The sequence below is a fragment of the Thalassophryne amazonica genome, chromosome 11 (genome assembly GCF_902500255.1).
Source record: "Thalassophryne amazonica chromosome 11, fThaAma1.1, whole genome shotgun sequence".
NCBI lineage: Eukaryota > Metazoa > Chordata > Actinopteri > Batrachoidiformes > Batrachoididae > Thalassophryne > Thalassophryne amazonica.
The window spans coordinates 44042375-44065472 of NC_047113.1; the positions used below are offsets into that span (position 1 = coordinate 44042375).

Sequence of the window (23098 nt, forward strand, 5' to 3'; positions counted from 1 at the left end):
AGGCTGGGATTTGAACCAAGGATCCTCTTATCTCAAGCCAAACGCTTAACAACTAGACCATCACCTCCATGAGCTGATTACATTTTGGGGTTGTTTAGTGGATACATTTGTATCCTAATGAAGATGAAGTGACTTTTTGCATTCATGTATATGATCAAATGTTCCAATAAATATGACTCAAAGATGGTTTATAAGGCGTGTCATATTCTTAATGACACAGATATGATGACATATACGGCTTATTTGCAAACACTAAACCTGAGCAAAATTCTAGCATTCCTAAAATTTGGTGGGAAATTATAATGAATTTACATGTATATTAGAGCTTCACGGCTCATTAGTGCAAATCTCACCTTTCAGCATCTTGACAGCAACTGTATCAAGGCTGTTGCTCTTACTGATGCCGTAGATTGATGCTTCGATTACTTTCCCGAAGGCTCCGTGGCCTAAGACCTTTCCTGCAGCAGTGGAAGGACAACAAAAAAAAGCAGTCACACTTATTTGATCACTTTTGTTTTACTCTCATTAGAAACACAAAAATATAACACAATATAATACAACCCTTGGCTGTATGAGCATGTAATCGATGAAAGAGTGTGTGGAAAGAATGTGACCTTTTGACCTCTTAAAATAGGTCAAGGTTAGCCATCTTTGAACTTGTGTCCCAAGAATGTTCCCTGTGAATGTGAAGACTCTGGCAGTAATAGGACTGGACTTATGTTGAGTACGGACAGACAGACAGACGCAAAGTTTTTGGAATACCCCCGATGGCCATATTTTGGCCTCGGATAACAATATATGACTGGACGGAGCTACTGAATATAAATTCAAATTCAAAAACTTTATTTGTCCCCAAGGGGCAATTCAAACACCAAGAGCAGCAATATTTCAAACAACCAGCAACAACAAAAAATGAATGAATAAATACAAATAAAATAATACCACAATAAATAATATCAGTACAAGTAAAATAGTTATATCATAAGCAAATTATTAGGGGATTGCAAACAAAATTCACTCCTGCGAGGGAAAAAAGGGAGAAGAATTAAGAGGAGTGTTGACCATCATCATGGACCCGGGGGAGGTGCCATTAATACAGGTAACAGGTGGAGGACAGAATTAAGAGGGGGGAACAGCCCTGGCAACAAATGACACTCTTCTCCTCTGTGTCTTGCACCCAAGGCACCGAAGTCAGCGCCCTGAGGGGAGCCACTCAAATGCAGTGTGGAGACCATGTGATGGATCCTGCATAAAGTTTTTAGCCAACCTAAGTGCTTAGTGCTCATAGATGGTCAAAAGAGATCTAATGGGAAGTCCAGTCATTTTGGAGCAGACTCTGGCTGTACTCTCTAAACGATTCCTGTTGTGAAGGCTATTGGAATGAAACCAGCAGGTCACAGAGAACATAACAATACTTTCTATAAAAGAAAAGTAAAAAGTTAACAAGATGTTTTTACTGACTCCAAAGGAATTGAGTTTCCTTAGGAGATACTGCCGCTGATGGCACTTCCTGAGAATCTCCTCTGTACTGGAGGAGAATTTCAGCAGGCTGTCGAAGATGGTGCCCAGGTATTTATACTCCTCCACCAACTCCACCGGCCTCCGGTGAATTAAAGTGATGGATGCTGCAGCCAGCTCTCTCTGACAATTAGAAAAAGTCGCCACCATCTCTTTGGTCTTACTCACATTGAGCTCAAGACATGAGCTATCGCACCACTCCACAAACTCTTGTAGAGTTGGTCCATGCTGCTGTGAGGGACCTGAGAGCAGGGATAAGAGAACTGTGTCATCAGCATACTTCACTAGGTGGCACTGAGGCAGTGCAGATCTGCAGTCATCAGTATAAAGGATGAAGAGCAGAGGAGAGAGCACACAGCCCTGAGGGGAGCCCATCGAGGTGTACCAGAGGTTGGAGAAGGAGTTATTAACCTGGACTCTCTGTGACCTCTTGGTTAGAAAATCCAATATCCACAGGACAAGGTGATCGTCCAGATGAATAAAGGAGGTAAGTTTATTAGCCAGGATATGAGGCTGCATTGTGTTGAAGGCACAAACAAAACTCTGGCTGATGTATTAGGCTCCTCCAGATGTTTATGTACAGTGTTGATGATGAATGCTTTTGCATCGTCCACCCCTCGTCCTGCACAGTAAGCAAACTGTATCAGGTTATCAGTCACTGTGAGGATGTGTTGTTTTACAACCCTTTCCATGGCCTTCACCACCAAAGTAGTGAGGGCCACAGGCCTGAGGTCGTTCAGAGTATTAATGATACTTTTCTTTGGAATGGGAATAACTGTGGAATGCTTCCACAGCTGAGGGACCGTACTGATGTCTATGGATCTCTGGAACAGGATTTGAAACACTCCCCCACAACTGCTCAGCACAGAACTTTAAGACGCTGCCACTGATGTTGTCTGGGCCAGGAGAACTGTTCTCCCTGGTCTTCCTGAGCGCTTTCACCACTTCATCTGTTTTAAAAATGAGTGTGGAGTCATTAGGTTTCAATGATGACATTACCTCTGCCAACTGGGTGAAGTTATCAGACTCAAACCCGATGTAAAAGGAGTTAAAGTCATTAGGGAGAGATCTAGAGCTGCTGCCTGCCACCTGGATGGTTTTAAAATTGGTGGCAGCGACATTCACAGCATCCATGGTTTTAAGACTGCCAAGCAGAGGGGAGGTTCCCCTGAGCAAAATTTTTCTCCAACTTATTTTTATACTTCAGCTTGACAGTTTTTATGGCATGCTTAACTTCCCTATTGACCTCCTTCTTTCCAATTTCTGAACCAGTGAAGAAAATCCTCTTTTTCTTATTGAGGATTTCATTCAGTTCCTTAGTGATCCAAGGTTTATTTATTATTTATTAGAGGGGATGATATTGTCCACACAAAAGTTGATATACAGTAATGTCTTAGTTCCATAATGCAAGCCTGTGTTTGCGTTTGCCTTCATAATGCATGAATCTGGGATTTTCCAGTATCCTGGTTGAATTCAGCTATGACTGTTTCATTAAATCAGTGGGACGTGCATTACCATGGAGATGTACTGGCTCAAAGTGTAAGGTTTGATCAGCCTCATCAAAATACACACACCAACACAAACAGGGAATGCCAAACACACACACACACACACACACACACACACACACACACACACACACACACACACACACACACACACACACACACACACACACACACACACACACACACACACACACACACACATTTGTGAAGGATATAAAATGACTACATATTGTGTTAACTGACCAAGTAGGGGCATACAGTAGTGTTCAGAATAATAGTAGTGCTATGTGACTAAAAAGATTAATCCAGGTTTTGAGTATATTTCTTATTGTTACATGGGAAACAAGGTACCAGTAGATTCAGTAGATTCTCACAAATCCAACAAGACCAAGCATTCATGATATGCATACTCTTAAGGCTATGAAATTGGGCTATTAGTAAAAAAAGTAGAAAAGGGGGTGTTCACAATAATAGTAGTGTGGCATTCAGTCAGTGAGTTCGTCAATTTTGTGGAACAAACAGGTGTGAATCAGGTGTCCCCTATTTAAGGATGAAGCCAGCACCTGTTGAACATGCTTTTCTCTTTGAAAGCCTGAGGAAAATGGGACGTTCAAGACATTGTTCAGAAGAACAGCGTAGTTTGATTAAAAAGTTGATTGGAGAGGGGAAAATTTATATGCAGGTGCAAAAAATTATAGGCTGTTCATCTACAATGATCTCCAATGCTTTAAAATGGACAAAAAAAACAGAGATGCGTGGAAGAAAATGGAAAACAACCATCAAAATGGATAGAAGAATAATCAGAATGGCAAAGGCTCACCCATTGATCAGCTCCAGGATGATCAAGACAGTCTGGAGTTACCTGTAAGTGCTGTGACAGTTAGAAGACGCCTGTGTCAAGCTAATTTATGTGCAAGAATCCCCCGCAAAGTCCCTCTGTTAAATAAAAGACATACATACGCAGAAGAGGTTACAATTTGCCAAATTGGCAATCAACTGGCGTAAAGAGAAATGGAGGAATATTTTGTGGCCTGATGAGAGTAAAATTGTTCTTTTTGGGTCCAAGGGCTGTAGACAGTTTGTGAGACGACCCCCAAACTCTGAATTCAAGCCACAGTTCACAGTGAAGACAGTGAAGCATGGTGGTGCAAGCATCATGATATGGGGCATGGTTTCTCCTACTATGGTGTTGGGCCTATATATCGCATACCAGTATCATGGATCAGTTTGGATATGTCAAAATACTTGAAGAGGGTCATGTTGCCTTATGCTGAAGAGGACATGCCCTTGAAATTGATGTTTCAACAAGACAATGACCCCAAGCACACTAGTAAACAAGCAAAATCTTGGTTCCAAACCAACAAAATTAAGGTTTTGGAGTGGCCTGCCCAATCCCCGGACCTAAATCAATTGAGAACTTGTGGGGTGACATCAAAAACAGCTGTTTCTGAAGCCAAACCAGAAGAATAGTGAATGAATTGTGAATGTTGTTAAAGAATCTTGGAGTGGAATAACAGCTGAAAGGTGCCACAAGTTGGTTGACTCCATACCTCGCAGATGTGAAGAAATCATGAAAAACTGTGGTTAAGCCCCATTTACACACTTCCCGGAAGCGTCCCGGAAGAGTTTTTGGTCGTCTGAAGGATCAAACGCCGTTGTTAACGCAGGCACTAGGGGGCGTGGCTTAGTTCCGGCTTTACTGGGAATCGTTAAAAAAATTATTCAACAGTCAAATAATTTCCGGGAGCCGCTCCCGGAGAATTCGCGTGACGATGGAGACAACGCGCACAACGGCGTTTGATACTTTTTAAATCGCCATTTCATCCTGCCCTTCCTGTAGTGCCACAGTTTCCACTGCCGTAATTGGCGGCCGGTGTTGTAGCCCTAACCAACGGCGTGTAAACGATGATAGAGCCCACTTGGCGTCCTCAATGGCATTTAACCGGCGACAGAGGCAGACAAAATGGCGGTGCTAGCGGACAGTACGCCGTTCTAAACGGCACCGTCCCGTTAATGGCGTTCCAAACGGCCAATAGGCGGCGATCAGTATAAAAACGCTAGCGCGCTGCATGCACTCGCGGCCAGCTCCAGATATTTTTGCAGAGAAGCTCCAGTATGCCTCAAAAGAAAATTGGCAGTGGCAAGGACTTACCACGAGGGTCTGGTTCAGAAGAAGAGGGGAGGCCTGTGGTTGAGACCAGAGCAAACACGTTGAGGAGGGGGAAAGGAAGGAGAAGAAAAGGCTGAGGATGATCTCCCTCCCCCTGCAGTGACAGAGGCATGTATTCCTGCTGCTTCAGCCTATTATACTCTGGGGGCATTGCCTATATGCAAAAGATCCTGGAGTAACGCAGGATTGCCTGGATAAAAACCTGGGTATACCAGCGGTACACAGGGCATATCGGCGGCAGCAGAACACCGCTGTTCTCACGCGCATCTTAACCTGCGATTGTAAAGGATAGAACTGGGTATTAACCCCTGTTGCCTGATGTGTGCCGGATGCTACGGCGTCAAAAACACCGCTTTATTCGGCGATTTAGCGGCGTTTTATCCACGTATTTGTGGATAGTACGGCGGCCAAAACGCTGGTGAAAATGGTCCGCCCCTTTCCACCGTGAAAACAGCTGGAACTACCGCGAACTTCGGTCTACGTACTACCCGCCGACAAAACCGTCTATGTGTAAATGGGGCTTTATACAACTAAATACTAGTTTAGTGATTCACAGGATTGCTAAAAAAGCAGTTTGAACATAATAGTTTTGAGTTTGTAGTGTCAACAGCAGATGCTACTATTATTGTGAACACCCCCTTTTCTACTTTTTTTTTACTAATAGCCCAATTTCATAGCCTTAAGAGTGTGCATATCATGAATGCTTGGTCTTGTTGGATTTGTGAGAATCTACTGAATCTACTGGTACCTTGTTTCCCATGTAACAATAAGAAATATACTCAAAACCTGGATTAATCTTTTTAGTCACATAGCACTACTATTATTCAGAACACTACTGTATGTCAGTCCAGTTGTTCAATGCACAAAAACAGAACCAATGACAAGACAATGGCTGACAATCTGACAGCCGATGGTCAAAACTCATTAGCTTTCCTCCAAGTCCTTAGAAGGGACCAGGAGACTGTTCCAAACTGTGGACTCCAAGCAACCCTGCAACACAAGGATGCTGTCACTACTCCACTGCTTGATGTTTTTAGTAACTTTCCTTCGCAAAACCATCAACGTACAATGTACTGTCATCAGTATCGTTCTTATTCAACCACGTTTCAGTGAAAGCAAGAATAGAGGCAGTTCTGTATTCATGCATGTGGTAAACATTGGCTTGTAACTCATCCATTTTATTGCGGAGAGAGCGAACATTAGCCAGAATAATAGATGGACGCTGCCATCATTTTCATGTCTCCCTTTTAAGTATGGCTTTAATTCTGCCCTTCTTCTTACCCCTCCGAGTCACACCATTTTCTATCATGGACGTGGTTCTCTGTGATGGATAAGTTCTTACGAAGTATTTCTTTGGGGAAAGTGTCTGTGGGAGGGTTGGAATGAGGTAAGAGTCCAAGCTGCAGCAGAACTTCTCTGGTGTAAATGATTTTGCCATCGGCAATATTGTTCCAATTTGCAGAAATAAACTCACAGATAATCCACACCAAAAGAAGCGTCCAGGTAAATACTCGAATATTTATACTGAAAAAAAAAAAAGTTTGACATCCATAGTTGAGTGGAGAGGAATTAGACTCTCAGTTGCTTCATTTGAAAAACATGTTCTCGGAAGTTGGAGCCACAAAGCAGATGCTTTTCCTCTGGGCATTAACAAAAGAAAAACAAAATCCTCTGCTAGAAATGAGTGCATACAGTGGGGCCAAAAAGTATTTAGTCAGTCTCTGATTGTGAAAGTTCTCCTACTTAGAAAGATGAGAGCAGTCTGTAATTTTCATCATAGGAACACTTCAACTATGAGAGACAAAATGAGAAAAAAAAAATCCAGGAAATCACATTGTAGGATTTTTAAAGAAGTTATTTGTCAATTATGGTGGAAAATAAGTATTTGGTCAATAACAAAAGTTCAACTCAATACTTTATAACATAATCTTTATTGGCAATGACAGAGGTCAAACGTTTCCTGTAAGTCTTCACCAGGTTTGCACACACTGTAGCTGGTATTTTGGCCCATTCCTCCATGCAGATTTCCTCTAGAGCAGTGATGTTTTGGGGCTGTCACTGGGCAACACAGACTTTCAACTTCCTCAACAAATTTTCTATGGAGTTGAGGTCTGGAGACTGTCTTGGCGATTCCAGTACCTTGAAATGCTTTTTACGGAGCCACTCCTTTGTTGCCTGAGCGGTGTGTTTGGGATCATTGTCATGCTGGAAGACCCAGCTACGTTCCATCTTCAATGTTCTCACTGATGGAAGGAGGTTTTGGCTTAAAATCTCATGATACATGGTCACGTTCATTCTTCCCTTAACACGGATCAGTCGTCCTGTCCCCTTTGCAGAAAAACAGCCCCAAAGCATGATGTTTCCATGCCCATGCTTCACAGTAGATATGGTGTTCTTGGAATGCAACTCAGCATTCTTCTTCCTCCAAACACGACTAGTTGAGTTTTTACCAAAAAGTTCTATTTTGGTTTCATCTGACCACATGATATTCTCCCAATCCTCTTCTGGATCATCCATATGCTCTCTGGCAAACTTCAGATGGGCCTGGACACATACTTGCTTTAGCAGGGGGACACGCCTGGCACTGCAGTGTAGTTCTGGGATTTTTGGTCACCGTTCTGATGATCATTTGACCCCACGGGATGACATCTTGTGTGGAGCCCCGGATCGAGGGAGATATCAATGGTCTTGTATGTCTTCCATTTTCTTACAATTGCTCCCACAGTTGATTTATTCACACCAACCTGCTTGACTATTGTAGATTAACTCTTCCCAGCCTGGTGCAGGTCTACAGTTTTCTTCCTGGTGTCCTTCGACAGCTCTTTGGTCTTGGCCATGGTTGAGTTTGGAGTCTTACTGTTTGAGGCTGTGGACAGGTGTCTTTTATACAGATAACGAGTTCCAACAGATGCCATTAATACAGGAAACAGGTGGAGGACAGAACAGCTTCTTAAAGAAGACGTTACAGGTCTGTGAAAGCCAGAAAGCTTGCTTGTTTGTGGGTGACCAAATACTTATTTTGCACCACAATTTACAAATAATTCTTTAAAAATTCTACAATGTGATTTCCTGGATTTTTTTTCTCATTTTGTCTCTCATAGTTGAAGTGTAGCTATGATGAAAATTACAGACCTCTCTCATCTTTCTAAGTAGGAGAACTTGCACAATCAGGGGCTGACTAAATACTTTTTGGCCCCACTGTATTTAACATCAGCACTTTGCCTGGCTGCAGTCCAAACTCATGCCATTAAGGCCCCTGGAAATGGAAAACTAATTCAATTTCATCAATCTGTTTCCTCACACATCCTTCCATCCATCCATCCCTCACATCCTTTCAAGTGCTCACCCAGTCGTAGTCGATCTCGGGAGACTTCCCACTGTGAGGAGTCATAGGGCAGGTATTCACACTGCTCATCCAGAGGTACCTCCCCCGGGTCCATGATGATGGACAAATAGCCCGTCTTTATATCTGCCGGGTTAACCTAGAGGACAGAAAATGGGAAAAGAGAGCTGAAATGAGCTGAGAGGTCAGGCTGGACCTAACTCAAATGATGATGCCAAATAATAAAAGGTCACAAAGTACTAAAAATTACTAAAAAAAAACTCTTGAAGAGGAGCAGGATTATGAAGAAAAATCCATTTAAAAGGTATATTTCAACTGGAGAACATATACAAAGTTTTCCTGCAGTTTACAGAAATATACTGTATCTCAAACCTTTTCAGGTTGGTATCAACATAAATTGATACAAACATGTGTTGTATCATCAACTGTAGAAATCAACTGTGATTTCTTTTTTAAACATTCTGGTAAGTTTATATAATCAGTGGATCGATTTGGCCGATCTGTTTCCTAAATACAGGAAAGAGTCCTTTCATCAAGATCAGCAGTCACAACCACAATTTATTGTCATTACAAACATTTTTTTTTTAATTGGGTTAAATACAAACTTGGGGTCACTGCGTAATGTAAGGCCAAAATCTGCTCAGTAACCTCAGTGATTACAGAGATGTAATGAGAGATCATTTTATCTGGTTCAAAGTCAAAACTGGAGCTTTCGTTAATTTTTATGAAGAATGTTAAATTGCAGCAAGTATAAACTTGGTGTCTGAGTAATTTAAACTGAAAATGTGGAGGTTTTTTTAGCCTCAGTGGTTACTGAGATACTGTGAGGGACCAATCGTTGGCGTCAAAGGTCAAAATGAAAATAAAAGTTTTTTTTTTTTTTTTTTACAGTTGATGAAAATGTTCATTTGTATTAAACAGAAACTTGGTGTCTGGAGTAATAAAACACCAAACTCAACTCAGCAGAGGGGGTACAGAGGGGTTACTTCGCTGACATCAACACTCTAAATAAAACGTTCTGCTCAAATTCCACAGATTGGATGAAATTAAAACTTGAGGAATTTTAGAACCAAAGTCTGTCAATGAAACACACTGAGATGGAGTACCCCCCCCCCCCCCCCAAAAAAAAAAATCTTGTCAAAGGTTTAAATAGGTATTTTCATTCATTTTCAAATTAATGTAACATTGGATTCTTTGTGGGAAATTCAAATCTAGAATCTGGGGTGTAACCCCATTAGTGACTGAAATATCAGATGGGATCATTAAATTGGCATCAAAGTTTTTTTTGCCATTTTCTAGAGCAATATTAGAGTCATGAAGGACCAAATATGTTCTCTAATCTTAGTGGCTACTCAGATACAGTAAGGATCATTTCACTGGGTTCAGTGGTCAAATCAGGAATTTTCATTTTCAGGAGAACATTTCAGGTGAATTGGTGATTCCAAATTGACCGTAGGTGTGAGTGCAAGTGTGAAAGTGTTTGTCTGTTTAAATGTGGCCCTACAATAGACTAGTGTCCTGTCCAGGGTGTACTATGCTTCACACCCTATGACTGCTGGGATAGGCTCCACCCCACCACCCCGTGAACTTTGACTGGAGTAAGAGGGTATAGAAAATTAATGAATGAAGAAGAAAATTTCATCTGCTTCAAATTGAAACTTGAGGTCCTTGAATTAAGCTCAAAATGTGTCCAGAAACATTAAAAAAAAAAAAAAAAACATTGATAAGGACACACCAGCGAGTCCATGGACCGCTGAGGGTTTAACATCGCTGGTTACCAAGATCTGAGTAGAGAGTGTATTTCTGTCTGGGGCAATATCTTTAAAATGCAAAGAGCAATTTCAATCAAAACTTGGTAGATAAACTCAGTAAACAATCTGTTCACAATACAGGTCATGTCAAGGTCATAGGTTTGAGGTCAAGCTCAAATCAGACGTCATGTTGTAAAATTATTTTATGACCATATCTCAGGAACTAGATGAAATATTTTAACAAGAGTTTCTGCTCTTTTGGGGCAAACAAATGCATCAGACCTCTGACATCATCATGATGTAAAATTAGCTTCCCACAGTGAGAGACTTCAACTGTCCGGGTGCCTTGTTTTTGCCTGTTACCATGGTAATGCTTCAGTTTTGGACAAATTGTGATTAGAACCTGTAGAAACGCTTACCTTTTAAAGAATATGACAGCAAAATTAAAACTTTCTGTTTTCTTGCATGGTTTCTGAGACATGGGATGATGACTACAGAAGTTGATAAAAATAGAATACAACATTCTAAATGTTTTATTATTATTATTTAGTTTGTCCTGCAATTAGTCACATTGACAAATTAATCAGGTCAGTTTAACAAGGTTTTTTTTCTCTGGTCAAGCAACTGCTTTGCAACAATCAAAATATTCTAAATTCATAATCAATGTGTACATCACAGCTCTAAAAATGAGATGTTTTTTATTGAATTATGTGTTACTTTTAAAAAGTTTATTGGAATTGTAATAAGAAGTCTTAGGCTTATGTGACAAACCCACCATTGTGCTGCTCTGCACAAAATACAGACAAAAGTGTCTGATCTGAAAATGAAAAAGCCCCTCTAATTTGCTAATAAAGGCACTGCCTTGGGATTTGTCATGCACTCTCTGTTTGAAGTGTGCTAATGTAGGAAAGATCGAAAGCTATTCAAGCCTCATTACGGCTCCGCTCGTCATTCAGCTGTAAACCAAGAAACCCGGACTCGCTCATAGCAGGCAGCTTGCGGGAGTGAATTACTGATGGTCTCATAGATAACAGCAGGGATGTCTGTGAGCGAGAGGTCAGAGTGTCAATAACGCACAGTGGAGAGCAACGTTTTCTAACCCGTTTCACGTTGCAGAAGATGAGAATGAGCAAGGCCCAGAAGAAAACAGCGATGACTCCCGTCCCAATGAGGATCACAATCTCAACGTTGGCCTTGTCGCTGGAACCTAGAAGGAATGAAGGAAGGAGGATGAATATATAATGTTTCATCCGTCAGATATTACTTCTCAACAACTGTAGGGGGAGCTATGTTACAGACTATTATTATGACACTTCATACATCGAAGCTACAGTGAAAATGAAAAATCTATTTTTCCACGTTTTTTTTGTGTTGACATTACAAAATGTACTAGGTTTATCTTGAACTTGCATTTCAAAACCCTTTCAGGTCGATCCCAGGACATGCTACCTGTCTGTGTCCTTGGAAAACACACTTCATCTGCATTGTTTCAGTCCACCCAGCTGTAAATGGTACCATCCTAGGTTGGGAAAGTAGCCTATGATGGACTAGCGTCCTGTCCAAGTGGAGTTATAAAGTTACATCTGCTTCGCACTACAGAATCCGAGGATAAGCACGGGCACTAGTGGGCCTCAGCGCCTCTATAAGACATACTTCACTTCAGTTTCAGGTAGATAACAAGTCACTGAAACTCCAAACTTGTCAACTGTGGGCCACTTGGGTCGTTCAACTCCACACAATGTGAAACATGTCCAGACGGTGCTTCCAGCAGCACTGACTGGGACATCTTTGAGGATGAGGGACCTGGATGTGTTTAGAGAGACTGTACTGTTTTACATTAAGAACTGTGTAGATACATTCATAGTGGAGAAACGTATCTGGGTCAACCCCAATCGGAAACCCTGGTTGACCAGGGAGGTGAAGCAGCTGCTGAAGGAGAGAAAATTCCACCTTCAAAACTGGTGATTGGGCTCTCTACAGCACAGCCCGCGCCAACCTGAAGAGAGGCATCGGGAAGGCCAAGGAGAAATTCAGGAGGAGGACTGACACCACCTGGCCAGCAACAACAGCAGGCTGGCAAGGATGGCGGTCCAGCACCTCACCAACTACAAACCTGGCATCAGAGCTGCTGAAGATGACGCCACATTGGCAGAAGAGTTAAATCTCTTCTTTGCTCGCTTCGAGACTGTGGCAATCAGGTGCCGCCATGTCGCCGCCAGCGGCCATGAGCAACTTCACGGTGAGGAATCATGAGGTGAGGAGCATGCTGAGGGGTGTCAACCCACAAAAAGCAGCAGGCCCTGACGGCATCTCCGGAATGGGTGCTGAAAGACTGTGCAGACCAGCTTGCTGGGATTCTCACCAAAAATCTTCAGCCGGTCCCTGACACTGTCTGCTGTCCCGTCATGCTGAAGACCTCCAACATAGTCCCCCTACCCAAGAAATCCCCCATAACCAGCCTCAGTGACTTCCAGCCTGTTGCACTCACACCAATGGTGATGAAGTGTTTTGAAAAACTAGTTAGAAGTCACAACATGTCATTCATAACCCCCAGTCAAGACCCACACCAATTTGCTCACAAGGCCAACAGGCCAACACAGGATGCTGTGACCGCTGCCCTCCACACCATGCTGACCCACCTGGAGCAACAGGGTAACTATGCCCATCTTCTATTCATGGGTTATAGTTCAGCATTCAACACCGTCCTCCCACATGACCCCGTGAGGAAACTGCTGAACCTCGGCCCCCACATATCCACAGCTCTCACACTCTGCACCGGTTCCCCTCAAGGCTGCGTGCTAAGCTCACTGCTCTTTACTCTCTACACTTCTGACTGCACCCCTAACCACACCAGCAACACCTTCATTAAGTATGCAGATGATGCCACAGTGGTAGGCTGTATCCCTGGAAGAGATGAGTCTACCTACCGGGATGAGGTGGAACATTTGACGGTGTGTTGTAGAGAAAAATAACCTGCCCCCGAACACATCCAAAACCAAGGAGCTAATCATAGTCTTCAGGAGAACAAAACAGACATCAGCCCATTATCATTGGGGGGAACTGTGTGGAAAGGGTCAGGGACTTCTGTTTCCTGGGAGTCCACATAGAGGAGAAACTGTCCTGGTACAGGGAACACCACTCTGGTAAGAAGGCACAGCAAAGATGCCACTGTCCTGAGAATCCTCAGGAAAAATAACATGAACCAGAGATTGCTCCATGTCTTTTTATTCACTCTACCAGTGGAGAGTACCCTCACAACCTGCCTCTGTACGGGGGTTTGGCAGCTGCACGTGGCAAACAGAAAAGAGCTCCAGAGGGTTACCAAAATGGCATAGAAGCTCATTGAGTGCCCTCTACCAACACTGGAGGACCGTCATGGCTCTTACTGTCTCAGGAGAGCCAATGCCATCCGAAAGGACTCATCCCACCTGGGCCACTCTCTGAGTTCCTGCCATCAGGCAGACGGTACAGGGCCATTAAAGCAAGCACCAATAGATTTAAAAACAGTTTCTATCCAACTGCTGTTAAAGATTTCAATGCCACTGGAACCAAATAGGCAGGTCACATGCCACAATTGAAATTAGTGCAATATTTCTTGATGTCCAATATCCACTGCCACTGAAATATCTGCAGTTTTGGGCATACGTTTCTCTTTTTTATGTACAATCTCTTTTTTGCTACAACGTACGTATACATTTTTTGTTAATCTGCACTTTGAAAAACACTATTTTCACTCTGTTAAATTTTGTTTATTTTATTTTATTCCCCAAACCTTCCCCAAAGTCTGCGTGTGGTTTAGTCAGAATTCTATTTGCCCTGAAAGGCTTGTGCCTTACCTTTTGTTGTACTTGTTCCAATGACAACAAAGATTTGAATCTGATAAAGCTGTAGCAACAGGAGGAGAATGGGTATGCATCTGTTAAAACTTGATGATTCGTCCCATCATAAGTGTCAGTTGAATCTTCCTTAATTGATAATATATTCAGCAATGATATTGAGAATAACACTGTGAGTGGATTATTAATCAATGACATTAGTGATCATCTACCAGTTTTCATCATTTATAATAGAAACCATCGGCGGAATCAGCCAGAGGAGAAAATAAAATACAGGCGAGTGCGGACAGAGGAAAACATGAACACACTAAAGAAGGATTTACAGAGCAAAACTGGGAAAAGGTATACAGTGAAAGTGATGTTGATAGTGCATATGAAACTTTTTACAAATATTTACATCATTATATGATAAAATTGTCCAATTAAACAAGACTACAGAAAACAAAAAATCCAAGCTCGACCATGGATGACGAAAGGGTTACGAAATGCATGTAATAAGAAAATACACTGTATAGAGAATCCATAAAACTAAAGACTAAAGAGGCAGAAAATAGATATAAGAAATACAAAAATAGATTAACTAATATTATACGGGTATGTAGGAAGGAATATTATAGTAACATATTATATAATAACAAAAACAATATTAAAGTATATGGATATATTAAATAGCATTATCAAAAATGGTAATAAAAAACAGTTACCCTCAGTATTTCATTGATAATAATGTCAAGAAGGAAAATAAGGATAGGTAGTCAACGGTTTTAATAATTTTTTTGTAAATATTGGACCAAACTTGGCAGAAAAAAATTCCCAATTCCCAACCTGAGGATTGGGATAATAATCTCATAGAAAGGAAATCCCTGTTCAATGTTCCTCACAGCAGTGGATGGAAAAGAAATTATAGACATTGTGAATAATTGTAAATATAAAACATCTACCGACTTAAATGAAATTGATATGGTGGTGGTAAAACAGGTCATTGAATGGATTGTAGAACCCATTAAACATACATCTGTAACTTATCATTTCAAACCGGTAAATTTCCCAATCAAATGAAAATAGCTAAGGTTGTGCCGCTGTATAAGACTGGGGATAGATACCACTTCACAAATTATAGACCTGTTCTTTGCTTCCACAATTTTCCAAATTATTAGAAAAGTTGTTCAATAATAGATTAGACAAATTCATAAATAAACATAAATGACTTACTGATAGTCAATATGGATTCAGAGCACATAGTTCAACATCACTTGCATTAATAGAATCAGTTGAGGAGATTACAAACGCCATAGACCACAAATTACATTCAGTTGGAATATTTATAGACCTTAAAAAGGCTTTTGATACAATCAATCATGACATATTAATCAGTAAACTTGAACAGTATGGATTAGGGGGTTGGTGTTGCACTGGGTGACAAGCTACTTAAGTAACAGAAAAACAGTTTGTGAAGTTGGGGGAATATACATCATCATGCTTAGACAATGCTTGTGGCGTCCCATAGGGGTCAGTATTGGGTCCAAAAACTGTTTCTAATTTATATAAATGATATTGTCAATGTTTCCAAAATATTAAAATTAGTATTATTGCAGATGACACAAGCATTTTTGTTCAGGGGGGGATTTGCAGGAGTTACTGAGGAGGATCAGTATAGAAATGGGAAAATTGAAAATATGGTTTGACAGAAACAATTATCATTAAACTTAAGTAAAACAAAATACATGTTATTTGGCTATTGTAATACAGACATACAGGTTCAGTTACAAGTTGAGGGGTAGATATTGAAAGGGTACATGAAATAAGTTTCTGGGGGTGATAATAGAGGATAAGATAAACTGGAAGACTCATATAAAACATATACAAAGTAAACTGTCAAGAAGCATTTCAGTTCTAAACAAAGCGAAACATATTCTTGGACCACAATTCACTCCGCATTCTTTACTGCTCACTGGTTTTACCATATTTACAGTACTGTGCAGAGGTATGGGGTAATACTTATAAAGGTACAACACAATCACTATCAGTAATGCAGAAAAGAGCTATAAGAATTATTCATAATACTGGCTATAGAGATCATACAAATCCACTATTTTTACAATCCAAATTCTTAAAATTCACAGACTTGGTTCATTTTCAAACAGTACAAATCATGTATAAAGCAATAAACAATTTACTTCCAGCAAATATTAAAAATATGTTTTTTAACAGATCAGGGGATTGCAAGTCTGAGGGGGAAATTTAATTTAAAGCATCAGTGGGCACGAACACATTAAAAGGTTTCTGTATTTCTGTCTGTGGGGTGAGGATGTGGAACAGATTGGGAGTGGGGCTCAAGCAATGTCAAGCATGAACCAGTTCAAACAACCAGTTCAAATATGTTTTTTTTCTAGTTATAGGGAGGAGGAAGGGTAATGAGGGTTAGGGTGTTTTTGTTTTTTGCTTCGGCTTGTAAATATATAGTATTTTGTATGTAAGTAGGTATTTGTAGGTGTATATTTAGGTTTGTATATATGTATATATATGTATGTGTATGTATATGTGTGTATATATGTATATATATGTATGTGTATGTATATGTGTGTATATATGTATATATGTGTGTGTATATGTGGACATATATATATATATATATGTGTATATATATATATATATATATATATATATATATATATATATATATATATTGATATCGGTTTAGGTGTGTAGGAATCTATGTGTATATGTGGCAAAGGGTATTACTGGTTGTGGGGAAGAAGGGGTAGGGATAAATAAGCTGATGCTTCACCCTACCCCTTTTCGGACATGTTGGGTACACAGTAGGAACTTTTTTGTTGTTGTCTTTACTGATCTATCTTGTAATTGTTGTTGTATCAAATGTTCGAAATAACCCCACCTCTGCCATATTTCTCCATGTAATGTGGAGTTGCATTAGGAAGGGTATCCGGTGTAAACTTGTGCCAAATCAGTACGCAGATTCAGTGGTGGGCACAGATAACCAAAAAATTAACTTTGATAACAGATAATCAGATACTGAAAAGTTATCTTTGATAAAGATAAACCACCCAAAAATGTATCGGAAGTTACAGATAACCGATAAATTCAGTATTGTCTCTGATAGATTTGCAACTGCTAACAAGCTGAATTTGAATTTTAACGCCACGATCACTTTTGGAAGCATAAAAAGCGACATAAGACCCAAGTAATGAGTCAGCACTTCCATGTTTGAACATGCTGCCCCCTTTTGGAAGCTACACAGCTACAGCACTCTGAGAGCAGACACAAAGCCTAGCTCTCTACCAATCGCGATGCTCCGGTCAGGCGGAGGTCTTGAAAATAAAAGCATCCTGACTTATGGTTTTGTGTGGATACTGATAGAATAACTCCATTAATGTCAATTCTGTAATTTGTACAAAGTTAAAATATAACATATATCTTTTATTGTTGAATAATGCATTAATTCTGAGGTTTTGTAACACAAAACAGACAGATCACAAAGGATTCGGGGTAAATGTTGCCTCTGCTAAACACTGATTGGTTCAGTCATTCATTAATGTAAACCAACACGTTAATGTGACGTGTGTCGTGTGCTGGTGTTTACAGATAAATGTGGCTTTTGTAAAATATTCCATTTTTATTTGTAAAAACAGGCATTTTTACGGAGCCCTGGAAGTGTCATCGCAAATGTTTTGCATGTGGAGAGAATAGGTTCAGCGTACACCATCGTGTTTCTCCAAGTTGTCTCATGCGCTTACTAATCCTGCCCACATTCCAACTGTTCAATCAAATAGTGCCAACATTGAGTCTAAAAACTAATTCCACTTCAGGCACATTTTTGCTCCAGCAAGGCCAAAGACAAGAGAATTATGTGTAATCAAACAGACCAGAGACCTTTAGACAATAAATGGGCAGCCCTCCCAGCGCTTTCTCTGCTGCACAGCAAAGAAATTAATCAGCTGATTGGTTTAATTTAATCACCACAACAAACTAAGAGAAAACATCAGAGCTTGATGTTAAGATGATACATAAAAAAAAAACAAAAAAAACAGATGAATTTCAGCACACAGGAAACCCCATAAATGGATTACTTTAATAAACATTATTTCTTCTGGAGAAGATAAGGTGCTAAGCTATGCTAACAGACTACCATTGATCATCCAGCCCCTCTTAAAAAATAGTTTTTAAACTTGCACATTTCATGTTCAACAGCAACATGTGCAAACGCAAAAAAACAAAAACAACAACAAAAAATGCTCAGATCGCATGTGAAAAAAGCAAGCGGATCAACCTGAGTTCGATTCCCGGTCTCACTATATGTCCGTGTCCTTGGACAAAACATTTCATCTGCATTGTCTCAGTCCATCCAACTGTAAATTGCTTCACTGGTTGCGGTATCCATCTGGCATTTCATCTAGGGCTAGTTGTAGACTCTCATCCGCTTCACGCTATAGGGAATCCAGGGAAAAGCACAGGTACCAACAGACCTCAGGGTCTACAACCCGAAATAAAAAAAAATGGGACAACACTGAAATGTTTAACCCTCATGCGACCAAGTGGGGTCATTTATGACCTCGGCATATATTTTGGGCACCATTTTTCTAATTTTGATCAGAAAAATGTGTTCTACCACAAATTTGTCAATCTGCCTGTCCTGCATTTGTTCATAGAATTTTGCAAAGATCGGCCGATCTGTGCGGCAAGTATAATCCAAACTTCTGCGGGGTCACTTATGACCCTGGGAAGATCTATGAGACACTCAACATTATAGCTTCAGATGGTATTGTAATTTGTCAACTCTAATGATTATATTTTACTGTTTTGCAGGGAAGCATGGCCATCAGACCTAGAATAGCAAGAATTACAGCTACACAAGCACTGAGACTGATTCTTGATGCCCAGAGTGAGGATGAAAAGGATGATGGACAAATATATTAAAGAGTGAAATAATTATGAAGAACCCTAAAACAAACATTTATATAGAACTATTCCAATATAAAGTCAATGGGGTCATAAATAACCCCTCAGTCATATTAGTCGCCAAAATAGCTTGGTTGCTTGAGGGTTAAAAACAGTGTTTATCAAAGAAAGAATGGAAGGCATTTGCATATTCTGCCCTCTATACTACACAATATTATTAAATGATTCCAGCAATCTAGAGGAATATCATTGCTCAAAGGGCAAGGGCAGAAGTCTAAAGCCCCTTTCACACTGGCGTATTCGTAGAGCTGCTTATTGTGGCGTATCGTTTACGCTGAGTTGAGCAGCTCTATGCCCACTTTGAGCAGCTCTACATTGAGTTTTTGCTCCCTACGCAGCAGTATGTTGAGGGCTACACACGTAGGACGGAAGAAATTAAACATGTTTAATTCTCTTCGGCATTGAGCGCTGGACACAGTTTTAAGCAGGTCTGCGCAGCACAGCATTACTGCATGCAAGTCTGTGCAACACGGCGCTCCTGTACACGACCAAAAACTGAGTGATAAATCCAGAAGAATCAGCTGGAGAACATGAGAACATGATCACGCAGCCTGCAGTGCCTGTGTGTTCAGAACAGGGAATCAAACCTCAACTCAGAAATCCAGAAACAGCAGGTAGGTCGCTCACTCTCTTCTCTCCTCTCTCTCTCTCTCTCTGGTGTCTGTTCAAACCTGTGACTTTAAAATAAAAGCGCTGTTGCTGCATGTTGGTGCGCTCATCAAACGCCCTGATCGATCAGGTCTGATCAAACCTGAATACGCGCTGTGACTCTTTAAAATAAAAGCCTTGTCGCTACATATTTGTGCACTCATCAAACGCCCTGATCGATCAAGTCTGATCAAACCTGAAAAGAGCTGTGACTCTTTAAAATAAAAGCCTCGTCGCTGCATGTCGGTGCGATCATCAAACGCCCTGATCGCCTGATCGATCAGGTCTGACCAAACCTGAAAAGAGCTGTGACTCTTTAAAATAAAAGCTTTTTCGCTGCATGTCGGTGCACTCATCAAACGCCCTGATCGATCAGGTCTGATCAAACCTGAAAAGAGCTGTGACTCTTTAAAATAAAAGCCTCATCGCTGCATGTCAGTGCGATCATCAGACAACCTAAATGAACAGGTCTGATAAAATCAGAGGACCTGATCGGAGCAACCGGAGCTTTAAAAGTTTAACGAGTCACAGCGCTTCATTCACAGCAGCCTTTACCACAGCCAGACTCAGCAGCATCTGTACACAATAAAAATGATCCACCAAGATAAAAAATAAAATAATAATAATAATGTTAAATGACTCTGTTTCTGAGCCGCACCACACCATGCAGTGGAGAAACAGAGTGCACTTCCACAGAGGCAGAAAATAGCAGCTTTGGCTACGTACGTGGCAGTAATGAAACTGTAAAACCCTCATGATACAGTCCACTGTTTTCCAAGTGCAGTGATGTGTTCTGCACAGCCAACGGGAGTGAACTGGTTTTAAATAGCGACAAGGTACACGCGACTATGTGCACATATTAAAAAGCGAACATACGCAGCTGCAAGCAGATCCACGAAGACGGAAAAAGGCTGAGTATGCGAGCATTTCGGGCATATTTAAATGAACACAACGCTGCAATACACAGCTCTACAAATACGCCAGTGTGAAAGGGGCTTAAGATGAAGACCCATAATATCCAAACCCTGAGATGACACTGCAAGAACGGTCATTCATCAATAGGTGATATAACCACAAGGGCAAGGGATTACTTTAGAAAACCGTTGTCAAGCACTACAATATGGAATTTATTTCACAAATGCCACTTAGACCTTTACTTTGTAAAAAGAAGCTTTATGTTAGCATTGTCAAAAGTAGACTCAACTTCTCTGGGCTTGGAGGCATCTGGATTGGCTCATTACATAGTATCAACATGCACTGTGGTCAAACAAATCAGTATTTCAGATCATTTTTTGAAAAAATGGATGCTGACCAAAAGTGAAAAGGACCATCCAAAAGGCAGGGTCTGTTATGGTTATGGGGTTGTATCAGTGCCCTTGACGAAGGAAATTTACACTTCTGTGATGGAAGCATTAGTGCAGAAAGGTTCACTGATATTTCAGAGCAACATATGCTGGCTTCAAGACAAATTTTCCAGGGACGTCCATACATTTTTCAATAATATACTGCAAAACCACATTCTGCACACATTACAAAGGCATAGCTGCAGAATAAGAGGATACTGGACTGGCCTGGCTGCAGTCCTGGCCTGTCCTCAGAGAATGTGTGACACCGTACTTTTGCACACCTTAATGTGTGTGCAGAAAACAACAATAACATTTACAGTTTAAAAGGCTTTATCACTTGGTATCCCATAATGCCAAAATGTCTTTTAAGTGTTATGAGAAGGAATGACATTACAAAGTAGTAAATTTTGTTTTTGTTTTGGAATATGTTGCAGGTCTTAAATGCATGAATGGATGCATATTAACAAATAAAATTAAGCTGACTAGAAAAAAATGAAATATCTTGGGGTCATATGATCGCCAAAGAAACAGAAGTCAAAGTAAATGTATGAATCACTGTTTTTGTTTGTTTAATTTTGCATTCAGTCCCAATTTTTTCTGATTTGGGGTTACACTGTACAATATAAAACTTGCTTCTTCTTCTCCACATGTGAAAAGATGACATTAACAAATTCTGCTTGAGTCGATTTTTATACTTCTAATTCATTATTGGATGGAGGGTGTGTGGAGGAACACTGCATTACATCAATATGCTAAAGAGCCGTTTGCTCAGTTCAGCCATCCATCATGAACAAACTGCATTTTTAGTCAAGCTTTGACATTGACGGCCAAAGCATTTTGCAGTGGTACCTAACATGAACCAATTCATACACCAGCTGCAACTTGAATCCCGAATCAGAAACATTTAGCAAGCTTCCTGTTTGTCCAGCTGAGGAGCCCTTTCAGTCACACTACTTTCCTCAAAAAATTAAATGATTCATTTCAAACAGAAAAGATGACTGCAGATACTGATTTGGTTTTCATGACATTTAGCAAGATAAATACAGTGCATGGTATGGAGTAAATACATTTTTTCCCTGAAAATTCTACTCACAGCATTCCATAATGACAACATGAAAAAGTTGTTTTTTTAAATTATTTTTGCAAATTTATTAAAAACAAGAGCAATATGCAGGGGTGGTGGCCAAGTGGTTAATACACTTGGTTTCAGTGCAGAAGGTTCTGGGTTCAAATCCCACCCCTGCCACATTTCTCCATGTAATGTGGAGTTGCATCAGGAAGGGCTTCCGGCGTAAAACCCGTGCCAATTCAACATGCAGATCCACCTTGGATTTGCTGTGGCGACCCCGAGTGCAAACAAGGGAGCAGCCGAAGGGACTTACTTTATTAAAAACAAAAGCAATCAGAGATTTCTGACATCTGCCAATCTGGATCTGGATCACCGCCACAATTTAATGGAGTTTTCCATCAGCTAACATCTATCTGTGGTGAAAATTTGGTGAGAATCTGTGAAGTAGTTTTGAAGTAATCCTCCAAAACCTATATAAAGCGAAATATGGATCCATATGAACTCCAACATTTAGTGGAGTCTTCCATGCCCTAATATCTATCTGTGGTGCAAATTTGGTGAGAATCCGTGAAGTAGGTTTGATGTAATCCTTCAAAGCACACATAAAGAATCACCTTGTTCCAGAATCCGGATTCAGCTCTGAATCATTTCCAAAATTTAATGGAGTCTTCCATGGCCTAATATATATCCGTGGTGAAAATTTGGTGAGAATCCGTGAAGGAGTTTTGACTTAATCCTTCAAAGCCTATATAAAGAACCATCTTCTTCCAGAATCTGGATTCGGCTCTGGATCACTTCCAAAATTTAATGGAGTCTTCCATGGCCTAATATGTATCCGTGGTGAAAATTTGGTGAGAATCCGTGAAGGAGTTTTGACGTAATCCTTCAAAGCCTCTATAAAGTGAATCGTGATCCAGAATCCTGATTTGGAT

At 40.5% G+C, this 23098-nt stretch overlaps 1 protein-coding gene across 1 annotated transcript in view; it reads right to left on the reverse strand.

The window, feature by feature from the left end:
• flt4 (fms related receptor tyrosine kinase 4) overlaps positions 1-23098 on the reverse strand; it is a 332301-nt gene that overhangs the window by 18929 nt on the left and 290274 nt on the right.